The sequence below is a fragment of the Poecilia latipinna genome, unplaced genomic scaffold, assembly GCF_001443285.1.
Source record: "Poecilia latipinna isolate Pla-1442-1.1 unplaced genomic scaffold, P_latipinna-1.0 Scaffold92, whole genome shotgun sequence".
Classification (NCBI taxonomy): domain Eukaryota; kingdom Metazoa; phylum Chordata; class Actinopteri; order Cyprinodontiformes; family Poeciliidae; genus Poecilia; species Poecilia latipinna.
The window spans coordinates 414345-441696 of NW_015112708.1; the positions used below are offsets into that span (position 1 = coordinate 414345).

General features: G+C 39.4%; 1 protein-coding gene across 8 annotated transcripts in view; it reads right to left on the reverse strand.

Moving 5' to 3' along the window:
- The window catches only part of LOC106941466 (non-muscle caldesmon-like), a 123005-nt gene that overhangs the window by 42261 nt on the left and 53392 nt on the right, over positions 1-27352 (reverse strand). For 7 of the 8 annotated variants that reach the window (XR_001423373.1, XM_015024561.1, XM_015024553.1 and 4 more), the window contains exon 1: positions 14011-14149. The exons of the other annotated variant lie outside the window; for it this stretch is intronic. The gene's annotated coding sequence lies outside the window, so the exon portion shown is untranslated. Of the gene's footprint in view, positions 1-14010; positions 14150-27352 lie in introns of those variants that run through there. 8 annotated transcript variants of the gene reach the window in all.

Here is a 27352-nt window from a genome sequence, read left to right on the forward strand (position 1 = left end):
TTTGTCAGACTTTTTTATTGCCTGTTTTTTTTTTTTTTTTTTTTGGTTTTAAAAGGAGAGTTACCCCACATCGGCCTCATTCTTCTCTCTTTCAGCGGTTATGCGATTTCGGGATCCATTGCCAAAAATTCCAGGAAACCCTAGAGCTTCATGAGACATAACAAAGCTCCCTCTCTTCCTCTGTATGAGTCTCCTACAGCGAGTCTGCCTCAGCAGGCCTCCGAGCCGCAGCTTTGCTCATCGCGACTGCCTCGCATCGGTCCGCTTCTCATTGCGACGCCCGCGTTAATTCTCCACCACGGAGTGTTCAGACGTCGGAAGTCGCAATCATCTTTCAATACCATTAGGCGCGATGTGGCATTTACCACTAAATTAGGGAGAAAATTCAGCTTTGGAGGGTTAATATATGCACGGCTTGCAAGTCTGCTTAATTCCTAAATTTATTAGAATAACACATATCTCCGACAGGCATGAAATTGTAAATAATTGAGAGCTGCTCTTAGGGAGGATTCACTGGTCGCTCAGACGAGGTCGCGCTGAGCTTTTAATGGCAAAAGTGGAAATTAGATTTGGATCAGCAAGGCAGCAGCGCTAAATTGGAGAACATCCAAAACCACATCCAACCTCCGCACCCCTCCTCCTCTGCTTCCAGCACTAATCTCCCCTTAAGGGGGGGTTTAGGCAGAGGGGAGGGGGTCACCCATGTTTTCTGGTGGGGAAATTTCTCTCCTCCCCTCTCAAACGCACAGATAAATGCAAATACAGACGCACCTATTGAGCCCGCCACCCATCTTGTGTTTATGTTCGCTGCTTGAGTGACTGGTATTTCATTTTGTCGCTGCCCAAAGCCATTCTGCACAGTTTGGCTTGGCCAGGGTATCATTACTGGCCATTAAGTCTAACCTGAACTAATAGGGGCTTATTTTCCAGAGGTGGTCTCCCAGGTGGCTGTCGCAGGAGCGACTGGCACTGCAGGCACACCGAGTCCAATAAAAATTTTTGCCTGACTCAACCCATACGCAGAATGCAGATTATTTGGTAACAAGAACCCATTGTTCCACTGGAATTGTGGGAGGAGGGTGGATTTGCGTCATTTCCAATTAAGGCGGGTGTAATGAGGGCAGTCAGAATGGGCGCCACGCCCACTTCTTCAGACAAACTCTACCAGGCGTACTTTGGTCATCAGATTTGACTTGTTTTTTTGTTTTTTTACATTGCCTTCCAAATCAAGTACTACCCTTTAAATTTTTTTTTACTACCATCTTGTGTTTTATTGTTATTTAGATATAGCAACATAAATATATATATATAAATATAAAGATGGCAGCAAATTTGCCAAGTTGGTAACAGTGAGGTGACCATTGTTAACCAAATGGGTTATTATAACGGTTGATGGAGGTAGATATGATTGGTTTCACATGTAAAAATGAGACTACTGTCAGTCTCGCAAAATTAGGGAAATCCGGGACGATTTACTGGTGTATTCCGACAAAAAAAAAAATTGTTGTAGACATCTGTATTTAGGTCCGTTGACTCTGTTACCCCTAAATAAATAAGTGAGAAAAAGCTTTTGCTGTATAAGAAGACCAATTTTCAGGACAGGGCATACAAATGGAAGTAGGTTTTTGCCTTTAGAAGATTTCAGAAACAATTTGTCCTTTTCTTCAACTATGGTTTACCTTTTGTGAATCGCAGCATGACAACATATGAAATGTACCGCGTCTCAGTCCAAGGCATATCCCACTCTGTTATAGGAAATCACCAAAAATTTAATTAATGCCTCTTTGTTTCAGCTCTCTCATTCCGGCATTGTGAAAAGTCTTTGGTATGTTTTGGCCTCGCTTTGCTCCGTTGTGACAGGTGTCATCATTAATCATGAAGAAAGGAGCCATTAGTCTGAATGCGGGGGTAATTAATCTGTGCTCACACTCCATTAGATGTCATGCTCAATTTGTGCACAGAGCTGTGTACTGTGTAAATAAGCCGAGATGATGGCACCCACGGCCTGTTATCCTCGAACAGGGCTGCATCCGAGCCACTGACATGTATGTACGGCAGCTAGAGAAGGAGGAATCCGGCTGGATTAGCAAAGCCGTTTAAAATAATGACATTAGATTTGTCTGATCAGGGGGTAATCACACACACATGCGTGTCTGTTTTACCAGAGCGTCCGGACTTTAGCAGTTAAACCAAACCATAACCCTCCAACAAGGTTAAAGCTGCAGCAGGGGCATGTAGTATGAATTAGCCCTTAGTTTAATAAGTACCATTTGGCTGTCACCTCGCCGGCTGTAGAGCTGCTCTATTACAGTAAAGCCCCTCTGGTATTGAGCCGGGGTTATTCAATAAAAACCTGACTGAGTGTTTCTCCCAATCACCGCTGGCAGAGCTCTGATGAGGTAAAGAGGACTCCAATGCCAGCCGCTGTCCCCGCGGAGCGCCGTCTGATTAAAATGGTTTTCTGAGGCTATATTTTTGCTCTCCTTGTAACCTTGCCAGAACCAAGTTAAAGTACAGAAGGGAAAAATTGACAAATTACCCAATACATACCGAAATGAATCCGCAAAACCGATCTGATCTATAAAAGGGCCTCTGGATAGGTAGACGGATGGAGTTCTGCTTTTTAACGGAAATTTGTTCTCAGTGTTCCCGTGCGCATTCGGTACCGAGTGTCAAGCTCGAAATGGCTTTGAATTAGATATTCTGCACGTGCCATCTTCAACCTTAATCATTTTCATGCTCATTTATTCTTTGAACACTCCTCCTCTCTTAACCAGACCGGACAGCAACATATGAAGTGGGAAGAAGGGCCAACAATGGAGTAGTCCACCAGTGCCGGCTCTCTACTTCTCTCTTGTAATACATTCCTGAGCAATCCTCTGAGGCTCATATGTAAATGCCTCGGTATGCTTCTGATTAGGAGGCACTAAGAGTACACTCCATAAATGCACTGTTAAACAATTACCACAACTCCGACGCAGAATCCAGACAGGGCTGCTGCCCGACGCGCCAACCAGGACGAGGAAAACTTAATGCCGGTTCTTTGCTAAAATGTTTTGAGTCTTAAACAACCAACAAAGTTCATATTAAGATGTAAAAGAAGCACTTTGAGTGTGGACCAAAGGTTTGTGGATGAATTTCAGTCACTTCAGAGTTTGGTTGTTTTTTCTTTTAAGGAAACACAGCCTGTTTGAGGTAATGCCAGTGTATCTTAACCAAATACAAGCTCAGACTTTGACTACGCCACTCCAGAAGCTTCAATCTGCCATTCACAGACTTATTGGTGTGGTTAAAGCAAAATTAATGAGTCCTTCAATTACGGAACATCCTAAAGATCCTCATAGGGATCCTCTTACTACCACCACCATGTTTCACTGTTGGTATATTCGTTTTCTAAAGCAGTGCATTCGTTTCACACCACATGTAACAATGAGAGCAGTGACTTTTGCACTTGGGGTCAGGATGGTTTTGATCATTTTTTTCCCCTGTTGCAAATTAATCCAAGATTTGAATACTGCATCTTTTTTATTTTCTCAGGTTTTCTTTGCACATCAATAAAATATACTAATAATCAAACATTGTGGATATTTTCTCTTTGTTCTTTTGGAAGCATGAACAGTTTTTATTATGGTAATTTCTGAGGAAATATTAGGACTGTTGTGTGATTGAAAACTTGGCCGAGGAAACAAAGGGGTTGCTTCAGGAACAGCCTGTGAATATCCTTAAGTGGCCCTGTAAATTTCTGGAAAGACCAAGCTGACTGAGCTTTTGGGAGGTTCTACAAAAGAATGGGAAAATATAACCCCAAAACAGATGTACAAAGTTTGCACAGACTTAACTAAAAAGATCTGAGGCTGCCCCAGTTGCCTAAGGTGCTTGGAGAAAATACTAAGCCTTGGCTGCGAAAAATCTGGACATATTTCGAAAAAGTTGCTCTTGGCTAGTTATTATGGGGCACTACTAGTTGACGCAGAAAAGTAATACTCTACAGTAGCCAATTTTAAAATGACTGCAAAACAACAACATTGGAAAAAGTAAAGGGGTGTAAGTACCTTCTGGTGGGACTACAGGCCTTTGTTTTTCACATTAACATAGATAAACACTCCACAACTGTACTGTTGACAGCAGATAACATTTGGCTAACCTCAGCACTTTTGTTTTATGCAAGTTAATGTGTTGAAAAATTAAACTAAATACGGTTGCTACACTGAGGTAGTAGCAACTTCTGGACTAAATGTCCATGTGACAGCAACTTCTCAGTTAAGGAAATTAAGGGTTTAGCAGCTAGCAAGCCAGATGTTTCCATAAGGAAACAGAATAATGTGAGGTGAAAGGAAGTCCCTCAGTTTCTAACTTTTGTCCTGTTCACTATAAATGGCTGTAGCTGGTGGATATGGATGTAAAGCTGGATTATGAGAACAACCCAACTGATAATTATGAACTGGAATACCCCCCTACTAAAAGCTAAAAAAAAAAAAAGTCTATTTCTTCGTCACACAAAAACATGCCAACACAATACATTGTAATTACGAACAAATCCCTGTGGTTAGGAACTGAAAAATTGTGTCAACATGGTTTTTAAAACCATGACATAGCGTTTTGTCCTTCATATCCATGACTTTTTCCACTAATGTTTAGATGTAACAACACAATTTTTATTTATGGTTTTGGACATTTTCAAAATAATTTAGAATGGGGCTTAAAGAATTAGTGATTGTCACAAAAAGCTTGGAAATCATGGTAATTAGCTGAGCATACTAACAGTATTGCTACTCATAGCTTAACATTAGAAAGCTTCGTATCAAAATAGACCACAATGAATCGCAGTCTTAGTCAAGTTTTACTCAATAATGGTAGTGTTACCATGGTAATTTTGCCAACACAAGACTTGCCCTGCCTCCACCGTTGACCAGTTTGGAATTGATGGTTATTGCTAGCATTATTGGCAAGCATTTTTGAAAAACAAAGAACCTTAACTGTTGCAGGAGTTAGCCAAGAAAGAAAACTTTTAGCATACTTCCAAATCTAAAAACAATGGACTGGATCAGTGTTCATTTTGCCTAATAGAAAGTCACAACTAATGAAAACCACATTGATAGCATCACATGAAAAACTTCCAGCAAAGGTTTTAAACATGGGTTCATGTTTAAAACATGTAGTAGTAGTAATGCTAGCATACATGCCACTATTAGCTTGTTTAGCCAAGGCCAGTCCCATTTAAAGCACCAGTAAGAAAAGGTTAACTTACTACGAGGAATTTAAAACAGCAATGTACGTTATTTGCACTCACCAGTGGTTTTAGGGTCTGCAAACACCATCAGTTAGAGGTTAAATTTATGACTCAAGTATTTTTCAAGGTATATGATCAATCAAACAATACTCCATATGCCTTACTAGCAACACTAGACCAGTCAAAAACCACAATTACAAATGTAAATGTCTTCTGTCTTTCTGTTTTCACAAATGCTAAATGGCCTGCACTTATATAGCACTTTATTATGTATGACGACTTCATAGCACTTAACACTAAACCGAGTTATTTACCCATTCATACACTGATGGTGGTAAGCCACATTGTAGCTACAGCTGCCCTGTGGCAGACGGACAGAAGAAACATTGTCAATCAGCACCACCAGGCCCTCTGAGCACCAAGAGTAGGCAAGGGGGGGTGAAGTGTGTTGCCCAAGGACACAACTACTAAGATGGCCAATCCCTAATAAATGTAATACCAACTGCCTGCTGTTGTTTCAGAACATGTTACAACACCCCATTTTACTCCAAGACCTAAAATAAACAATTTCTTACAACAGAAACCATGCTCATCTAAAGGTTAAATCCGGGAAGAATTAGAGGGCCGACTAATGTGAATTCCCATTTAAGGACTCAATGATTGTTTTATGTGGATGAGGTAAGTCCCCACTTTCATCATTACTACATACTAGTCCAATTTCACTCTTGCCAGTTTTCGCTCCCATGGTGGCAGCCGTCCAACATGACTTCTCTGCGTTGTCCCTCACAATCACCGTGCACACTTCAACACATTAGTAAAAGCCACAAGTATAAATCCTGCAGGCCTTTAACAGACCTGCAAACCGCCTGTCTGTTCTTTTCACTCCTGCTCCATTCATTGAACGGTTAAACTTCCAAACTCTGTAAACGCATGACCTCATTTAGTCATGTGTACACACTGAATAGTATTTTTCACACACTCCTTTGGGGTTTACATGACCATATTACCCCATTACCCTAAAATACGAGCGTTTTAAACACCAACTTGATAGGCTCTTGATTATTCCTGTTTAGTTTTAGCAATGATTGGGGAATAAGCAGAAAAATTAAAAGGAGATGTGGAAATGAATCAGAGAAGAGAGAGCAAGGCAAAGATGAAGTTAGCATAGCTGCTTGGAGAAAGACATGTAAGGTGGTTTCTCTGCCACGGGGACACACTGTGCGCATCTGAAGTCCCAGTGGGACGTCGGCGAATGAAAACACGAGGCCAATCAGCTAACAGAGACATTTCCTGTGCTTGTTTTATCAGATGAGAAGAAGCCTAAAGGCTAAATGTCCCCCTCTCAGCAAGGTTGCACATTTCTCAGGGTAACCCGCTTTGGGAAACAAAGGGTAGAAAACATGCATCTTTGAGGGATGACATCAGACGTGCCGCTCAGGAGCACTGACCTCACTCGCATGCAATCAATCATCCACTTGAAATCCGGGCTACGTGATTCTGAGTGGAGTTTTTACTTTTTAAGATAGAAACCAAGGCCGTCTCGTGAATTAAATAATCTCCCAATAAAAGTGCAGCTACAGTAATAGAATTGTCTGTTTCTTTTTCCAAAGCTATGAAACCTCTGGCAAAGCGGGCATCTGGCAACTAGCAGATGGTGGACCGAAATGCCAATTACCAACACTGGCGTGCCATGCTGCCTATTAGGCAATCTGGCTCTGAATGATCACACTTTAAAGTCAGAAAACCAAAGGAGCGAGTGGCTGATCTAACAAACCCTCTCCATCAGAGTGTGACTAAAGCCCATAGGAATTCAAACAAAGGTTTTTGGGTCCACATGACTGATTTAGCCAGTAGGATCAAAGTTGAAGAGTTTGTTAGGGGAAAGAAAGGAAACAGAGAGAGAGCGAGCGATCACGGAGAAGGGATCATTATAAAGGCCTTCATGCTGTACAGTGTATTGAATTGTGGCTTGCAGAAGATTACTCTAAGTGTGGTTTGATTCAATAAGGCTGGATTTGGTGGTGAATGTATAATAGGGCAGGAAAAAAAAGGAGACCATAGCAATCATTCCCTGTCCCAGAGTCTGAGAAAATACCAGCACATCCAATTGGACCATGCTTCCCGGTATGGGTGCTTCATGCTCAACTGCAAGGAAAATAAGAAGGGTGTACCAAAGTTTGTAAAAGTTAAGGTTTTAAAGCAACCATTTCTACAGAGTCCTGGAGAAACCAGAGCCTTCTTGGGTTGCATGCGCTACAGCTGTAATGCTTCAAGGAACATTTATGTTAGGCTACCAGAGGAGATGCCCAATTAATTAACTAGACACATAGCAACACATAGCTTTACTCTATGCGTCAGTTGCTTTTTTAATCAAAGATCAATTATGAGATGAGATCTTGCAATATTCAAATACCAAGCTATTTCTTGGTCTTCCTGATGTAGTTGCTGTTTGGTGCTTTGAGTCCAACGATGATTCAGACAAGATGCAGTTTGTAGGACCCTCTGAAAATACTGAGACCAGCTAAACTAATTAGGTCAAGATATTAACACAGCATGGGATAACGATGAATTGCAATACTCATAGTGAGCTCAGCAGGGTTGGTATTTCTGTGTTCACTAATAAGGGGCGTTGCCAGCTTAAGTGTTTTTCTGTAAAAAAAAAAAAAAAAAAAAAAAAATCATCTATAAAAAGACTGATGAGTATTTTGAATATAAGATACAAATAAAATTAATATTTTCTGGAGTCCATCCAGTTCTTTACGATGCTGACAACAACTACTACAACAAGAATATATTTCCAATCTTTCATACAGTTCTACTGGCAACATTGCTAAATTTGGCAACTTTATTCCTGTTGTGTTAAACATATACATTTCATATTTTTTCAGGGACTCTGGACAACATTTGTGCCAAAATTTTTATATGAACTGGTAAAAAATAAATAAATAAACCAAATCAGGAGTGCTTCTTGTTATTTCTACTTCTAATAATGAGAATAACTAATACCTTTAAGTCCTAAATAGAAGCTTTTACAATGTGTTGTCCATTTTGTTTTAAATTGCTGTATTAATATCGTGGTGTTTTTACTCAACAGTGGCAGACTGTGAGGATCTCATGCATCTAAGGTTACCAGCTTTTGCCTACCAACCTTGCATTTGCTTACCGTTGCTCCCCGATGTGCTGAATTTCCTATTCGCCCCAACATCTGCTGGTACATCCAAGCTCACCATATTACACAATTTAAGACTGCGGTTCTGGATGCTGCTCGTTCAAATTACATGGTATAGAATTCCAAGGCAGTTTGCCTCAAGTCTACTGCCAAGGTCCCACAAGCCGCTTGAGCGGCACGTCAGTCAAGACTGAGCCAAAACCCTCTCCTCTTCTGTCTGTTGTCCAGAAAACACAGCCCTAAAACCTTAAACTGACTTATTTCCCAAAATAACCACAGCTCATGGACGACAAGGACATGACTGATAAAATAAAAAGTACACATTTGTTGCGTTTCTCGGTATACACGGTGGTGCCGAATATCACTTTCAAACCGTATCATTACGACAAACAAATCCTCCCGAAATTACACCGCAGCACGTAAAACATGCTTGACATTGCTTCGCTTGTCTGTTGGCACCTGCTGTGTAGAAACAATGTGTGTTTGAACTGACATCTCAGCATGCAATCGCCAGGATACCAAGAATCGCATTTGGAAAGCTTTAATGCTGGATCTAGTTTACATTCACCATCCATTTTTTTTAAGAACAGGACTGAACAGTCCAGTCATTTGTGTTGGGATGATTCCTTCTGCCAGTTTTCCAATATTTTTCAACTTCACTACGCCGCTCGGTTGGCTGCTTTAGCTCAGTGGTGGTGAAACAACAACTGCTTCGCAAGAAAAACGCTGGATTCTTGCTTTGGAACTTGATACTGTATTGGATTCAATTAGCCATCAAAATATAACAAACCAACCACATGCACTTCATGCTTCATGCCGCTGCAACTTGCTGATTGCAATGAGAATGAGGCAAAATAACCCAGACTCCGACGTCTAATTTTAATTAAAGGAAAACATGGGATGGAAAATGCAGATTGGGAGAAAAAAGTAAGCTACGTACAATAAATGCAAGGCCTCACCACACCGGGCAGTCCAGAGCCAGACTCCGGAAATGCATGGCTGTGTTCCCTACATCCTGCCCGCCCAGCCCTAACCCTGGCCCAGGCCCTCGCCCCCACACTGCCAAACCTCTGTTATCACTCCGTGCAATTACCTCCAGATTCCACGGCACGAAGATCATATTGGGCCAATTATACAATCCCATTCTGAGTACAAAGTACAACACAGGTTTGAGCTAAAACCTTGCAGTTTAACACAAGCCTGTATAGGGGAAGCCTTCTAGGTCTGTGCATGCAAAAAAACAAAAACAAAAAAACAATGTCTGGCCACAAGATGGTGCTTGTGCAAATAGGGTAGAGTTTCTCATTTCTCAAAACAAAACTTCTTATTTAATGACGACATATACCGGATCTCGAAATATTGTGTCAGCTTCTTTGAAATTACATGTTACCACGAAGAAAATTATAAGCAATTTGGCAAGACAGTTTAGAAGAAAATTATAATTAAAAGTCACTTGTAAGCAACTGAAACCGTTTGCTCAAAGTAGCACTTGTTGAACTCACAGCTGTGTTGTACATATAAGGGAAATGGTGTGTGAACAAAATGCAATGTGTGGAAAGTTGCTAGCTAGTTTAAAACTTTGCTGGGTTATTTTTGGCATATTCACAAATTGCAACAGAAGCAGCGAGACAAAGTTTTTTTTTTGTTTTGTTTTTTTTAGTACTTAGCGTTTGCACATTCTTGTTAAAAAAAATTTAAAACCCAACATAATACTTATTTAAGTAGCTACACATTCCAAAGAAATCTTAAGGGCTACAAAAGTTTACCTAGTTCTTGTTTTTATTTGGACAAAAACATGTTAGCAACAGCCCTTTTTTTTTTCTTTAGCCGTCCATATTTAGCCTCGACAAAGACGTTCAAAGTTCATACCCTGTTGTATCTATATTTGCAATTCTTATCTTGACGCATGGTCAAATTGTGTTGACTGACAAAAACTGCTCATCAAGCAAACTGACAACAAGAAGCCCCAACCACTTAAATATTGTGTGTAGCAGCTGTGAAACTATCAGCTAAACGCTACCTAATGACAATGCTAACGTTAGCAACAGCCTTGAAACTTCTGAACATAACTTTACAGTTTCTTTAAAGGGTCTATATCCTGCATTGGATTCTCCATTTTCTAAAGTCTTCACTACTCAACAACTACACATACTCCACAATAACAAAAATGTATTCTTTTCACTTGACAGAACTTTTCTCTCATCTTGTGTCTGACAATTATTTTATACAAATGTTGCACTTCAGTTCTTGAGAAGTATGAAACGTCCTGGTCAGAAAGAACTTTGTTCTTGCCACCTCAAGTGAAAGAAGAAATTTCTCTTCTTGTGCACAGCATGTACCTTCAGTCTAATAAAATCTGAACTGAACTCCTTAACACCCAGAACCCCAACCACTTTTCAGTTGTCGGTGGAGCAGTATTCGAGATACTGGGGTCAAAATAAAAAATTAAAAACTGAGAGGGACAGACAAGATGTAATGCAAAAACCACATAAATTAGACTACTTTCGATGGACATTAGAGCTAATGTGGAGTTAGAGAGGCATAAATATTACATATGGAACATTCTGCAATGATTACAGCTTTTTATGTTGAGCCTTACATATTTGTGAAAATGGACAAGAGGGAGGTTCCTAGCTTTCTCAAAAAAAGTTCTTAAAACCTCTCATTCTCTTGACCTAAATACTGTGCATCACCTCATCTCGTGAACTTAATTGTTGCACTACTTCACAATAACTTTTGATCAGGGGGAACATATGAAAATGTACAAAATGTACAAACCTCAAGTTGGTTTATGAGTAATGATAATTATTTTATCAAGAACTTGGAGTCTTCTTTCACACAGTAAAGTCTGAAACTGGCCTTAATGACCAACTCCTGGCTCAGACTATCGGGATATAAAATGTTGACCCACTCTAAAAAATTACTGAATTTCAGAGATGGATCCAATCATCTGTCACCAAGCTGGACCTTATAAGGAGTAGAGGGGCTTTCTCCACACATTTTCCAAACCCCAACTCAACTTATCTGACATAGTAACACAAAAAACTATCAGTATTCTGAGGCCAAAAAGCCTTCAGAAACATCCGACGTATCCGTGGTTTTCTAGCTGCATTCTTTTCACATTTCCCAGATACTAAAGCAACAATCGAGACTTTCTGAAAGTCAATCGAATTCATTGTAAAATACACTTTCTCACCAACAGAGCAGCATCTTTTTTTATTTAATGCAATGTACTGTTAACAGTTAAATGAAAAAAAAAAAAAACTTACTCAAAAATATTTCAATTATGTTTTTCTTGTTTTGTTCTTTTTATCTGCATGAATTCAACAACAAAAAATGCTTCTTGACAGGTGTTCAATACCCTGCAACAACTGCATTGGAAGATATTACATGGATTTCTGGAAAACTTAGGAAATTATAAAACACTCCTTGGTCTTTTTCACAAGTGTTTTTTGAAGAAGACCAAGGCAGACTGGAATAGCCAGATTTCAGAGATATCCAGCAATCATTTCAAACCAAGTTGTTTATAAAAGCCATGTGGATATCCCAAGTACAAAGGCATATCCAGGCGTTCAGAGGGTTATCTTTTCATAACTGCAAAAGTGATGTTCCATCACACTATTCAAACCTTTTAAAGGTCTTTCAGATACCGGGGAGTGACCAGTTTACCTAAAATTGCTTGGTAACCGAAAATTAAGGTTACCAAACAACTTAGATGATTTTCAAGTCACAACATTGTTTCCTACAAAGCTGTTGCAACTTGCAAAGCTGTCTACAAGATAAGTTGTTAATATAAAGATAGTTTGAGCTCAGGCTACAAGCAGTGCAACTGTAGTGGCAAATCATGTAACTATTTTAGGTGACACAAGTAGAATGCGGGAACTTGTTCACTTTATGAGTGACAAATATGCACGGATGGCACAATTCACAAAGTAATGCTAATAAACTGATACTATGTAAAATTTCTGAACACCATCATTGTTGCCGTTAGCTATAGCTTTGCTATCTGTGGCATAGAGGTCAATATTCTGTCCCACACATTGGGTTGAAAAGCTTGCAAATCAAACACTATTTTAATGCATCAGAATCAACGCCAAAATTTTATAAAAAGTCGTTTATGTGCCATAATGTTTATGGAAAAAATTGGGATCACCTTCATAATTTGTAGTCTGTACAATTAGACTCCTTTAATATAAATAAAATGGAGTTGTTTGCCAATACCAGTCCTGCATTAATTTGTATTGCCTGAGGGACGTTGCAGTTATGCAATTAAAAATAAATCGAAGCTCCAATCTATAAAAACCGGCAGTCGTTGCTGCTGTGTCACTGTGGTGATAGTACAATAGCAAAGGACACAATATCTGCTATGTTGTCATAGTTCAAATGTCACAAACAAAGTCTACACCGTGATGATATATTTGGCCAGTTGGATGGACTCTTACTGCCCTTAAAGCTCACATCTGATGTATAGCTTTATTGGCTGAGAGGCTAAAGGTCACAGAGAGTGGTGGGGACATTGTGCAGTGGTAACAGAAGAGAATGGTGAGGAAAATGTTGGTTAATCCCTACAATTTTTTACCAATGGCACTCCAGGTAAACATTTTCCTGATACCATTCACCCTTATCAATTTTTACTATCTACCAGCTAGAGGTTTCTGAAACTAATTTTGATTTGATCAGTGATCATAGAGTTATTTTACATTAGAGCAGACTGATCACAACTGGGAAAATAACCATTTTAAATGGAAATAAGTTGTCCGAAAATAATGCACAATAGAAAAGAGAAGTTGTAGAATCTATCTAAAATTGGTAGGAAACTGGCTAATAGTCGAATTAACCAGGAGGTGCTTTTTTTTCTCCTTTTCCCCCCTCTGCCCCTTGTGATGTCATCAACCCAAATACAAACAAAGCAATATCTACCTTCTTTTTTTTTCTTTGCCTATTTCTTGTAATCCTGTAATGGAAATTCTATCTATCGATCTATCGCATCTAAACACCCACCTGTGTTGTTATTGTCAAATTAATTTTACAAATGACAAACAAGACTATCTTTTACAGTGGTTAAAGCTGGTCCCTTTAACTACAGTTCAACACTTTCCATATATTGACACTCCGTTGTAGGACAATAACCCTGGAAGATGCCCAAACAGCATTTAAACAGTATAAATCATTGTGCGACATTCTGCCAGGAATGTAGCAGTAGCTTAGCGTCATGTCGGCCACTAGCTGTCCAGGGTTGGTCGCAGACAGCCCCCTCTAGCCCCTCCACCTCCCTTGCTTCGCCTTCATACTTTGTTCGATAAGAATCAGAAAGAGCTGAGCGCGCATTAAAGGGGCGGACATTCGCCTTTCTTTGTGCGTTTTCGCTGCTTGGACGCGAAAAAGTTCAACACGCCGCCGCCACATGACTTTAATTCGCCCGCGGTGGCGTAAAGCAGCAAACAAAAGATGTTCTGGGAAGAAACGGTGGGATAGTCTGCCCTCGTTTTGCTGCTTTAAAAAAAAAAAAAAAAGTTGTCGCATCATCTTTTCTCTGTTGTTTGTGTATTTTTTTTTCCCGCTAACAAAAAACAGGTTTTGTATCGCTAGTGAAAGTGTTTTCGGGGCTTACCTGTGGATCTTTAACGGGATAAAAGTAGAGCTCTGGAGTTTGGTTGAGAGGAGAGGAAGGGGAGCCAGTCTGCAGTTGATCCTCTACTACACTCAATGTTAAAACCACACCGAATACCCCGTTCAAGCCCCTCCCTTTAAGAAGACATAATCGCCATCTCCGCTTTTTTTTTTTTTTTTTGTCTGGGCCGAGCTATTCAGTCTGTTTTTAAAACGTGAAAAAAAAGTTGCAGAAATTCCTGCAAAGACTCACTGCAATCAAAATGAAAACATGAAATATAGCCACAGTTTGAAAACTTACGCAGAACTCCTTAAATCTGAAAGAGTTTAAAGAGAAAATAAGGTCTTTGCTTTTCTTCCATAAACATTTTGAGACAAAAAAAGAAGCAGACCACATACAGGCCTAGCGTGCATTTTACATTAAAATAACTCAATCAGAAAAAGGCCCAAGGCATAAGCAAACAAAGCAGCAGCGTAGATCAATTAGGATTACTGAATGAATGCTGTGAGGATTTTGTTGGATTATTTCAACTTTCCTGAAGACAATCACAATTCCTTAAATTCAAAAGCCCATGTTCTTCCTTAGTATTTGATATAATTGCCTTTTAAAGTACGACCTTTTTGGTATCCTTTCACAAACTTCTCAGAGTAGTTTCCAAAAAAATAAAAAATAAAAATTGGCTCATTCCTCTAGAGCCTGGAGAGAACTGTTGCATCCACGTCAGGTCTGTGGGCCTTACCTGCTGTCATAAACCTTTTCATCTCTGCTCACAAATCGGCAATGGGTTCCATCGTCCTTATACCAATTTGCAACTAATTTGGTGGTAGGTTTAGGATTATTTTCCTTTTGAATTTCTTGGGATATTGACAATATTTCTATAGAATGTTCCCTCCTCATGATGACATCTACGTTTGGAAGTGCACCAGTTCCTTTTGTAGCAAAACCCCTGGCAGCATGAAGCAGTCGTTCCCTTCAGGGTTTCGATTGTGTTCTCCGGTTGATGCCCAGAAACTTTAGTTTCATCACACCACAGGAGCAAATTAAGGCATTTGCTCCCTTTGCTCCCTAGCGCCTTTGCAAACTGTAATCCATCTTTTTAGTTTGCTTTTGGAGGTTTTCATGGCTTCTTCGTCTCTGAGCGGCGTTTCAGCCCATTATCAGTAAATACACTCACTTCACCTACTTTCAGCCTCCATCTTTACACAATTTTTATGTCCCATCACATGGGGATGGTGTGTTTGAGGTGCTGTCTTAAAATACATCCACAAATGCAACTAAAAAGTTGCACAATATTGTGGTCCGATCCTGTTTCTCTTAACAAAAAACTGGCAGCAAAATTATGTGTGTTTTCCGCAACCTCTCATTACACCTCAACTATAAACAAAACAACAATTGTTTGGGGTACTCACATTAGCTAACAGGTTCTCCTTATTCTACACGGAATTGCAAGTATTTCCAAATACGACCTTTTATCCTTCAGAAATGTTGCTGAGGTTGCAGGGAGTTATGAGGTGACTAACAATAGGCGCAATGTTCTACTTTTTTTTTTTTTTTTGTTGCAATGATGCATCGGCGCACAGACACTGCCCCGCTTTGTCTCGACCTTTAAAACAATGACACTCAGAACAAAGGGGAGGGGGGAACTTAAGAGCATTAGTCCGCTGATGCAGAAACGAGCACCATATGCGCTCTCCTGATCTCTTTCTACACGTTTGCTTCTTTTTAAGGCGAGGCAACAGAAACGTTGACCGCGCGAAAGTGAACAAGAGGAGCGGCGTGAAGGGAAGCAAAAGGAGCGCAGCCTGTTCCGCTCATCTGAAAACGTGTTCATCTCCCCCGGTCCTCTGAATGATGATGAATGTGGCGATAAAACCGACACTCTTCATCTCGCTTGTTTACTTTCGGGCCTTTTATTGCCATTCCACTTTGCACGCCGTGGCCTCAGGAAGACCCATTAAACGAGTGCGGGATCCTTCCGTGGATCGGTCTGATTGCCCGACATGATGAAGAGGCTCGGGGAAAAGTTTACAGTCAGCACAATGCCCCTATTTGCTATATTTACATGGTGAGCTCAGGTGTTTACCTGAACCACACGCTCTGGTTTGCTCCGCCCCCTCAGGGCTCTGGCCTTGCTTGAAAGTAAGGAAAAGGGGGGGGGAGGGAACAGTTTTCAAGAAACTGGACAGAGGCTGTTATACCAGCAGAAGTGGTACATATGGATACTAACGAAGAGGAGCGGGGGGCACTATGGCCTTTGGCTGTTTTGCTTTCTGCGAGCAGTTTGTAGCTTCTATCAAGGTTTCTCAGATCTTTACAGCCTGAGGCCAGAAAAACCTCCATACTGTCATATTTATCAGTATTACGCATCTCCAAAGTGTTACATCAGAGAAAACCCATCAGAAGTAATTATGACGGCTCTGACATCATACTGATGTTTTTAACAAAGCTGCGATGTTTTCTCGTTTCATCATATTGTTTCGAATTAGATAAAAGAGGCCACTGCCATCTTGCGTGAAGCTAACGCTGCACAGTTTCAGTCGTAGAGCGTGCAGCCGGCGTCACCATAAGGTTTATTATCGCTGTGTTGAAATGGATTAATGGCTGCTGCAGCCTGACTCTGGTGCATTTATGATGGATGAGTGGTATCTCAGATTTTCAGCCGGTTGGGGTACATACCAAACACCCGAGGCATCCTGAGTAAAAACCTGCTTGAATCCTCCGAATCGCTCTCCCCTTCCCTTTAAGTGTCTCTAAAAAAAAAAAAAAAAAAAAAAGCACCTGCGAAGGATGCATTCTGAGAGGGGAAATAAAGAGGAATTATTGCTTTCTATTTAAGTTTTCCTTTCATGCACAGTTTTCTTACAATGTCAACTGTTATAGTTTACAATGACTCAAAGCTTTCTGCTGTTATAGTATGAATATAAAGTTTTATTGGCTCTCCTGGTATAATAGCAAAAATAAATTCTGCTTTTATACCAGGAGCAACATCCTAGTAAGATTACAGCAGTCCAGTTTAGATTAAACAATTGTACAGATGAAAAAATGTGGTCTAATTTTAATTTAAAGACAGTAAAATTACAAACTTTTTACTGTCTTTAAATAAAGTTTGTAGTATAATTACTTTATTTGATTCATCCTGTATGAATATTCTTGTAAGCATAACAAAAATTGCATCAAATGATGCAAATTATCTGACAGAACTTCATATTACGCACGGAATATACATAAAATTAAGGAAATTGTGGAGAAACCTAAGCATTGTCTACGTAAGGTTGTCAAAGAAAGTATGTTCAGTCAGAAGCTTCTTCATATTCACTGCAACACTGACTGCTACAGGAGATGCTACAGATACGCTTCGACGAATCTTGAATAATATAATTTACAACATTTGATTTCCATTTGGGATCAGTAAAGTGTTTTTGAATTTGATTATGAAGTAAAAAGTATAATATTTAAAGTCGAAAATCTTTTTGTTTAAAGTGGAATAAATTCAGTGCATACATCTTGTAGATATGTTGTTTATGTCTTAATCAGATGCTCAATATGTTTACATAAACATACATATTGATAGATTTATAGATTACGTGATTATTTTGTTGCAGATTCATAAACAGGTCTGATATTGTTGCTTATTATTATTAGAATAACTGATCTATGTCCTGAACTACATGATTAAACCTAGAAATCGGCAATAGGAGAAAAAGCTCCTCCTAAAATTAGGAGTTTTATTAACATATTTTATAAACATCAACTGCTTGTAAACATTGCGAGACAATTTCAACTGTGCAAAATTACGTCTTTCCATAAATCACGAGCAATATTTGGAAGATTAAAAGTAAAAAAAGGAACAAAACAATCTGGTTTCTTCCTGCGGCTCACCAGGCTCAGGTTCTGATTGACATGTTCAGACTCCCGTAACCAGTACCCAGGTGAATCAGTCACATCAGCTTTGGGTCTAACAAATCAAACACAGTTGATGTTCTTCGCTGCAAACTGCTGAAACGAGTCAAGAGTGTATGAAGCCTTGTCAAAAAGTCTGGCTTAGTGCGTTTCTGTGAAGAATTGTGGCTTAAAGGTAAAAATCTCTTTGACGTCAGGTTTTCGTGACATCAAAGCAACTCTGAATTCGGCTCCTATGAAGAGAAATGTTTGTACATTCTTTCATCATTACTCTGAAATATAGCATTCGCTCTTTCTTTAAAGATGCATCAGTGGAAATTATTTATTGCTCGGGGCTTGCATATTACAACCAAAATCCTTTGTCAGACGAGCAGGCTTTCCAAATACACAGAGTCTACAAAAGGAAGAACTTGTCGAAAACAAAAAGAAAACAAAGCACTATACCTGAGCTATCAGAACTAGCTGTAGACATCAACTGCAAATACACTTTCGTTCCACGGAAACCGAGATGGTAACTGGTCATAAAACATGATGTAATGCAGGAAATAAAGTGTTAAAACGCAATGTGTGAGCCCAGGGATGAAGCTTTGGGACACGGCGAAGAAAGATGCCTTAGAGATGGGCTTTCACTGGGAAATAATTGGCACCTCCCATTACAGATGTTCAGCCGAGCCGTTCCCATGATACCCGGCGCTGCCGCATCAACAGCCATAAAGACGCACATATATCAGGGGTCTGGACGGAGCCGAGACATTTACGACCAAATGATCTCCGTCACGGCTTACTTCCTGTTTGTTGGGAGACGCAGGAGGCGGCGGCGGCGGCTGGCCGATAGATGTTTGATATGATTTCCACACGAGAGTCAAAGTCGGGGCAAACGCAACGCTGAGTGAAATGTCTGCGTCCGCTGACAGCAGGGCCATCTGTTCGGTATAAAAGCAACACAAAAATGACACGGGAGAAAATTTGTGTTTATGTGTGCATGTTCTGCGCATAATCTATACTTCACGTTGCCATAACTTAGCTATAATAGTTATGTTATAAACCAGATGTCTAAATACACTACTGAAAACCGCTTCATGTCACTGTGAGACAGATTGGAGTAAAATTTTTCATATTTTGTGTCAGTTAGGGTTACCATGGTTGTTTCTAAACACCTGCCAAATGCCAGAATAATCTCTTCATATTCAGACGTTTACATAAATTTCGTTAGTATTTTTGGCAGAATTGACCTAGACATTGAGTGACTTGGGGGAAATGTTTTACCTCTTAAGAATTGGGAAAAGCCAAAGTCATGACGTTGTGCTTTGTAAGCTTCTGATTGGTTAATTCACCCAGAGATGAAAATGTTTTGGTACAAAATATTTCTAGTGAGAAATTGTACCCATTCGCAAAGAATAAAGTAAATAGTTTACTTTAAATAAACTTTGTTTGAAATTTTTTTTTTCTTAAGTTTGTTCTGATCTTTACTCAGACCTTTAGCAAATACATTTTTTTTTTAAATCGATCCAGAGACGTTTAGAGAGAATAAGAAAATTTAAAGAGTTATGTTTATTTTTTATGCAGCGTGTGTAAATATGTGATTTCAAACGTTTCTGCACATTCATTACAGGTTGCGAACAGAAAAGTGAGTAGAGACTCTTACTTAAAAACCATGTTTTGTTTTTTTACTGGAGTGAAGCAACATGTGACGTCGTGGCTTCCCTTCTGTCCTGCGGCCTTTATAAATGCACCGGTGAATAATGAATGAGTGAATGGAGGGTGATACTTGGACAGCCCCTGGTGGAGATTAGAATAAAGTGAATATTTAAAGTGTGACATATTTTTAGGGCTGTGGTGAAAGCACCTTGACCTTTAATGCCTGTAGCAGGCCGAAATAGACTGAAACGAAGCAAAATCCAAGCAAAAGTTGAAGTGAACTATCTATTAAAATGTGAGAAAGTATAAGAAAAAAAGTTCAAAGTGTTTTAAAGTATATGTAAAGTATAGTATATATATAAGTAAATATTACTTATATCTTAATTGAAGCTTAAATAAACCAACTTTTAACTGACGACCTATTTTTTTTTGATGGTAAAAAAAAAATGATTTCTATAAGCCATTCTTCAAATTAGGAAACACAAGTGAACATACCACTCAGGTTTACACACACACGTTTTACCTGCCATTTTCAGAGCAATTAAAAAAGTTTCCATGAGTCTTTTATCCCACTCTTAAAAAATTGGAAAAATAAGCGAAAGTGCCATTGGAAAATTTGCGCTTTTTAAGAGCACACGGCATCATTAACTCTTTAAAATACAAGAAAACTTTAGCTAAAAAAAAAAAACAAAACCTGGTGGACTTTGTTGAAAGACACCCGCCAAGTCTTCCAATAGGTTAATGACAGATTCTGGGAAGAAACAAAAGAAAAACATCAGGTATGATGCATCGGCGGCATGATGCATTCAAAACACTCGCCCTGTGTTTCCTCTCCATATTAGGGTAGATCACAAAGTCTTGCAGAAGGCCACCTGACGTGACGCGCAGATTTTCACGCCGATCTCTACGATTCGCAAAGAGTTCAGCCAGTACGTGAGCAATCCTAATTTGGCTTTGGTGTGACTGCAGATGTAAATAGATATCATGTTAGAAGGAGGATTAGAATGGGAGCGTTGCATTTGATCTTCAAAGAGTCGGTGGGTTTCTTGGTGTTTCGGGTAAAGAAAAGCGTAGCCGGAGCTCAGAAGAGAGAGAACGAAATGAAAAAAAAAATGAAGTTAAACTTCTATTCATTTCCATTACAAAGACAAGCTCCTTGTTCTCATTCTCGGTCATCTTCGCCTCTATATCATAACCTTCGTCATCCACCATGTCGGTCCCTTAGTGTAAATCCTTACGGATCGCCTCTGACAGCTCGGGCTCCTTTAAACTGCTACAGGGTAGAAATAAAAAGGAAAGAAGGAAATTATTCTTCATCAAATGGCATGTAAAAGCCTCGGCTTTTCGCATTTCGCTCAGCCTTAAAGCAGACAAGTTGCGGGGCGTTTTTGGAGCCGACTTTTAAGAGAGTGATATATAAAGCGGGACGAGATGTTGTTCATCAGCAGCTAATCCTGATGCTACCTGCATGAAGTCTGTGAAAACATGGAGCAGGAGTGGACAGTAAGTACTCTAGGAGGATGAAAATCACTCATCCAGGAAGTTACAAGAGATCTCAAAGCAACATGTAAATTGCCGCAGACCTCATCTACCTCAGTGAAGGTCAGTATTGATGCATGTAAAGGCTTTATCTCTCTCTTTTTTTAAATTAACTAAGCTCTTTGCATTCATTGTAATTTTATAATAAATATGCTCACATCTGTCAAGTGACATTTACCCACAAGTAGGCTTTGGTGCAGTAAAATGTTAATTTACTGAATTTGGTTCAATAAAGAAAGTATTTTTTTTTTCTTTTTAATGAAAGAGTGATCTGAATCCTGAGAATGCACCTGCATTTCAGTCATACCCTGGAATGGCCTAGCCAAATTTTAACCCAATACATGACCTTTAGCCCTTCAAAAAAAATACAGTTAAAAGGCAAAACATGCCTAGAACTGATGCCAGTTATCACCAACAGGCTGCCACGTCCACTTATTAAGGCGAAGGTGTGTTTACCTTTTCATTTTCCCTGTGAAACTTCATTTCAAAATTATATTTTCTGCAAGTAGAATTTGAAACAGAAAAATAAAATCTGTTCCTGAGGTCAGGGCTTTTCAAACACCTTGTATTATCACAGACCTACCCGTTCAAAATGTGTTCAGGATCAACATCCTGCTGGAATACCAAACCCTTTGTGCAGGTGGCACAAAAGTTCTTTACGAGTAGCTGAGAGGAGTTTGGGTCAAGAAGGTTTAATCTCGGAAATGAACAGGTGCTGTGTGACCAAACAAGAGTAACACCTGCGAGGTTCAGAGCACCACCAAGACCAATACCGTACCTCCTGGTTTTAACAGCAACTGATCCATGATTTATTGGGTTCTTCCCTTTCTTCTGCTCGACCTCTCTTTCAAGTTTCGTGAAGTTCAGCCGGAGAACACTTGCACAACCTTTTATAGTGCTGAGAAGTCAGCAGTGAAAATCATCACCTTCTTAAAAGAAAAAAAAAAAAAAACTAAAGTAACACATCGTGAACTACACCCAACAACCCACGAGGCAAAAATTGACTTTTGTCCTTTAGCTTGCAGTGTTTACATGACTTGTTGCTCTTCTTTGTTCAGTCAGTGCTATGAAAAGGTATTCGCCCCGCTTACAAATTTCTTTTGCTGGTTGCCGTTATTGAAAATGTCTTTGGTCGATAACCAGAGTGAATCTAAAACGCGTTTTTTCAAATTATGATTTCATTTACTAACAGAGAAAGAGCCATCCAAGAACCAACAGTGAAGTTCCGCGTTCAGACTTCCTTCCTTCTCTGGAAGTCGCTGCATTGGACATAACACCTCACTTAATTCACGTCACATCTCTTTCAACTTCCTGTTCCTGTAGTACATTACAGTGTCGTGAAAAAGTACTGGCAACACTTCCTGATTTACTATTTTTGTGCATGTTTGTCACACCTTCAGTGTTTCAGAACATCCGACCAATTTAAATATTAAAGTCAATTTAAATATTAAAGTAAACAGAATATGCAGTATTTAAATGAAGGTATTTATTATTTACCTTTTGAAACATGACCTGAGTTTACTGTCTTTAGCCACCCAGCCATGATGATTGCCACACCTGTTCTCAATCAGGACATGCTGAGATTCAAGGAAATTCAGGAACAATTGAGATCTATCAGTCTGGAAAGGATTACAGAGAGCAGTTATCCACAAATCAATTTAACAAAAGGACACAAATTAACTTTACTACCCAGAAAACCCACTAACTACCCCATAGGTCAACGAACCAAGCACGTATTCAAACAACCCTATAACCAACAAAACAAATACCTTACCAAAATATGACAAATACTTAAATAAATCTCTATTTCAGAGCAAAAAACTCCATTAATTTTTAAATACTTAATTTATGCGAGTACCTGTCTATTGCCAAATACCAAGATTATTTAAAACGCAACTTTAATGTTGCAGCTACAGAAAGCACACAACTTACATTTTTTGAATTTAATCCATATTCAGTAAAACTTTTACACAACTTAAATACATAAAATAGCTAATTCATATGAATGTGCAAAGATAAGAGCAGCTGATAGAGACACGTTTGATGATTTTAAGCTCTTAATGTGTCATTTTACCAAAAAAAAAAAAAAATCAAAACATTGAAGAATACACAACCAAAAAACTTAAGAAAGTGACACTTAAGACTTAAAATAAGCTGAAATTTGTAGAATGACAGCTCCACTATCACCATAGCCCAATGTGAACAACAAAGAGAAACATCAAAAACACTGGTGATGGTTAATTCAACAACTAAAGCATTCCTTTTAATGAAATGCATGATTCAAATACAGTGTAGTGTGAAGGGGGAAGCAGCGCCCCTAGTGGTCATCTCCCACTAGTGGAGCGCCAACACAGTGAGTTAAGGAACTGGCTGGCTTACAATACACAGCTGTTCCAATGCACCATATGGTTTTGATTACATGATCAAGAGATTTAATTATGTGATTAAATTACTTGTAAGTTATTGGTGTTGTGATACATGAGCGCATCTGTACGAGATAATTTTCAACAAGGTCATTAACAGACAAATATGTTAATCGCGTTGTGATGTCTCACAATTATTCAACCTTAGCTTTTTATCATTGCCTTTTTTTTTTTTTTTTTATCCACTGACACGCGAGCGAAAGTGATCGGCTCTAATTCAGCATTCCTTGCAACTAACTGAAGAAGCCGACCGTGCAGGGAGCACGGATTCTCAAAACGCCGCGGTCTTCGAGTCTCAATTGGCAGACTAGTTGCAGATCCAACATGCTGACCTTGACCTGCCGGTTGCACCTCGCCCCATGATTTCTCCCTCAAAAACGCGATTACCGCCACCTCTCTGGGGACCGGCATGGCAAGATCCTCACTGAGCTCAGGATAAAAACACCTGACCCTTCCTCCCTCATCACACACAGAGATGAGGGGACCGGAGTGGGGAACGAAAGTTCATCCTGTGGGTTAATAGGGTCTGTGGATGAAATCATGTGTATGATGGAAAAAAAAAAAAAAAAAAAAAGAAAAAATAGAGGTGAAGACGTTTTATAGAAAACAGCCGCCTCTCTTTGAGTTCCTCTCCCATCAGGTCTAACTTGTGTGGCCGATTGCCCTTCAGATGTTTTGAAGGAGAGACTTGTGGAAGATAAGATTTCATGCTGTAATTGAGGCTTAGGGAGCATAATAAGGCGTCAGTCATGGTGTCTGCTGTACCAAAGAGTTGCACAACGCTGCCGAGTTAAGAGGCCATCTACTTTAGTGTTACCAGCGGGACATTTCGCACTGGGTCTGAACTTGTGACCTTCATGATTACACATTGTTCTGCTGACCTTATTATCTCCTCTGAGTTAAAACGTCCACATGCATACACCCACGGGCCTTGAACACTCTCTCACAATGTCCAGATTTTCTCATAACGAAGATGACAACTAGTCGCTGGAAAGCCGCAAAACCCATTTCTTTCCCTTTGCAAAACAGAAAATACAGAGATGTTTTATATCGCAAATGAATAAAGAACAAGAGGCGGAGGAGGAGCAGAGGAAGGGGTGATGAAGGCAACATACCATTTTACAAGCAGGCGATCTGACACCAATAAAACAGTGCATTATTGGGAGGATTATGAGCTCCGATAATGTAGGAGGATATGAGCCGCTGGACCACCCTGAGAGACCCAGAGAGGTGCTGTGCCAGCAACGTGGAACTCAAATGCAAATTCAAAAAGCAATCAGGCGACTGCAACGACTTGACCCGTTTGTGGGCGTCACCGCTGATGCCTGAAATGAAGGGACTAATGGCTAAAGTGATAACTCGGTGATAACAGGCGAATGATCCAGTTTGTTAGTACAAAACCAGAAGTACAGCAACACAGAAGAGCCGAAAAACAGTTTCATCAGCTTTAGAAGTCCCTGGAAACTTGATTTGGTTCTGCTTCCGGTGTTTACTTCTGAAACTGACTTCAGACAAATGCCAGAAATACAGTTTAAAGATGATTTAGTTACACTAACCACTGAAGCTTTGCTTTGGCTGCAGAAACATCTCTCACGCTAAAACTCACAAGGATCCTGCAAAGGCGAGGTTAAAAGCAGGCTGTTGAATAATTTTACATCTTGCCAATTTTTATTTTTCTATAATTAATTGGCATATTCTTGGTATTCATAAAAAATGTCACAAATTATGACTTATATACTTAAATAAGTTATAGCCACTCCATATCACACCATTTATTAATGGAAGACACTAAAACAGACAGGAGTCGGGCCAAACCATAAGGAAAGTAAAGGTCATAAAACAAAGTGTCCAAAATCAACATAAGCAAGTATTGACAGCAGAGGGATCCAAAACAATTGGGTAAAAATAACAAAGAATAATACGATGATGTACTAAAATGCAGAATACACCCAAAATGATGAATTGAAAACTGGTGACAGAATAGAAGTTCTTCAAAACTTAGCATAGCGTACTCAGAGTCAGGGTCAAGGACTCGATGCAAGCAACAATTCACCAATGCTACATGCTCCTCTAGGAGTCCGCTGAGTTTCTTTAGATAGAAAGTCTTTTAACCAATTTGAATAAACTGAAATCGACTGCATTAATTTAAAAAAAAAAAGTCTGTCTATACGGTTGGACTGGATTGACTTTTTTTTCCTAACGGGCCTTGAGACGGCATTCATTGTGAAGTTGCGCCATGTAAATAAACTGAATCAAATTGATAAGATATCCATGTCAGTGTAAATCTGATGTAGAAGTCTTTGTGTAACTGAAATGCCAGCTTTTGTGTCATTTTTGAAGGATGCATTCAAATTTACGCCAGCACACGCTTAAGTATACACACCTTGAACCGACACGCTCAGAAATACTTCATCGTTTTCATCTTTTTAAACCACTTTCAGCTTTGATTATGGTATGCATTCATGTGCCGCTCACAACATCATCAACATAGTAAGCAACAAACTCAGAATGGGACATTTTATGGCCTTCATAGTTTTCCTTTTCACCTCGAGTTCTTTTCAATACCACCTTTCTTGTATTTGAGATGTCATCCTTTCAATCACCATCCAGAGTATCAAAGGATCAAGTTTAAGACAGAAATTGGTAGGCTAAAGCAGGAATGTTTTTTCTTTTGGATCAGCTAGCTTTTCACCAAAACATACCGCTACAAAACCTTCAGCGCTGCACAGCTCCACATAAATAATACAACCTGTTCCGTCTATACTAGGGAACACGAACTCAAAAAGTGTGCACTTCTAAGCTTTAGACAACTGCAGCATTTATTCCCGATCTGAAGCAAGACATCAATCCTCAACGCCAGCTGCTCAGTTGGACTGGGGGCAAATTCTTATTCAGGCTGCCTCTTACCTACTCTACCAGGCCAAGATGTCCTTTCCATCTGCAGAAGCTTCTTGAGTGCTTCATACAAAAGCAAAAATGCGGTGGAAAGTTGACTTAAGTGTGGAGTTTCTGGAAGCTTGGAATTTTTGCCACATGAATGAAATTAACAAAATCATGGTGATTCCAGCTATTGCAGGAAAAACTCAGTCTGATTGGAAAGGAACAGATTTCCTGATGGAAAAGGTGACAGTTATCCCTTCAAGCTGGTCTAGTTACCAAACACTAGGTAAAACTATGTTATGCCCCCTCCTTAATCTGGTGCCAAACTTCTCTTTCCAACATCTTTATGCTTTATTAGGGAGGTAGAGAATCATCATCCATACATATTTGGACATAGCGTCTGGTCACCTTTATAAAAAAGGGTGCAACTATTTTGGTCTGCCAGTTCAGATGCATTTCTTTTTAACTTTACAGTCTGGTTGCTTAAAAGAGTCCAAAATACACACTCATAGACTTAAGGTAATGGTAGAAATTTTTTGCAGTCATGAACTTTCTCCACTACCTCACTGGCAGAGACAGAGCAGTTGTTTACAATATTCTTGTCCTCCATCTTCACTAAACACCACATTGTGTTGAGGAGATGCAAAATGCTTCCACTTCATTGCTACGAGCAGGACGTCTAAAACGATGCATCCTATCGCAGACAAACTGAAGTCACGTCTGGTTTAATGTGGCATTATGGGAACACGGCAAAACCCTAAATTCCTTTACATGGAAGTAATATTGTATTTTTAAAATATATCTTCAAGTCAAGGGAGAAGTTATTAAATGATGAAGTTGCTTTATTTAAAAAACTACCTAGATGTTTAGAGTTTCTTTTAACCCATAATCATTGACAAAATGTTATATTTTTGTTGCCAATTTCTCAATTGAATGATGTTTTATAGTTTTTTTTTTTTTGT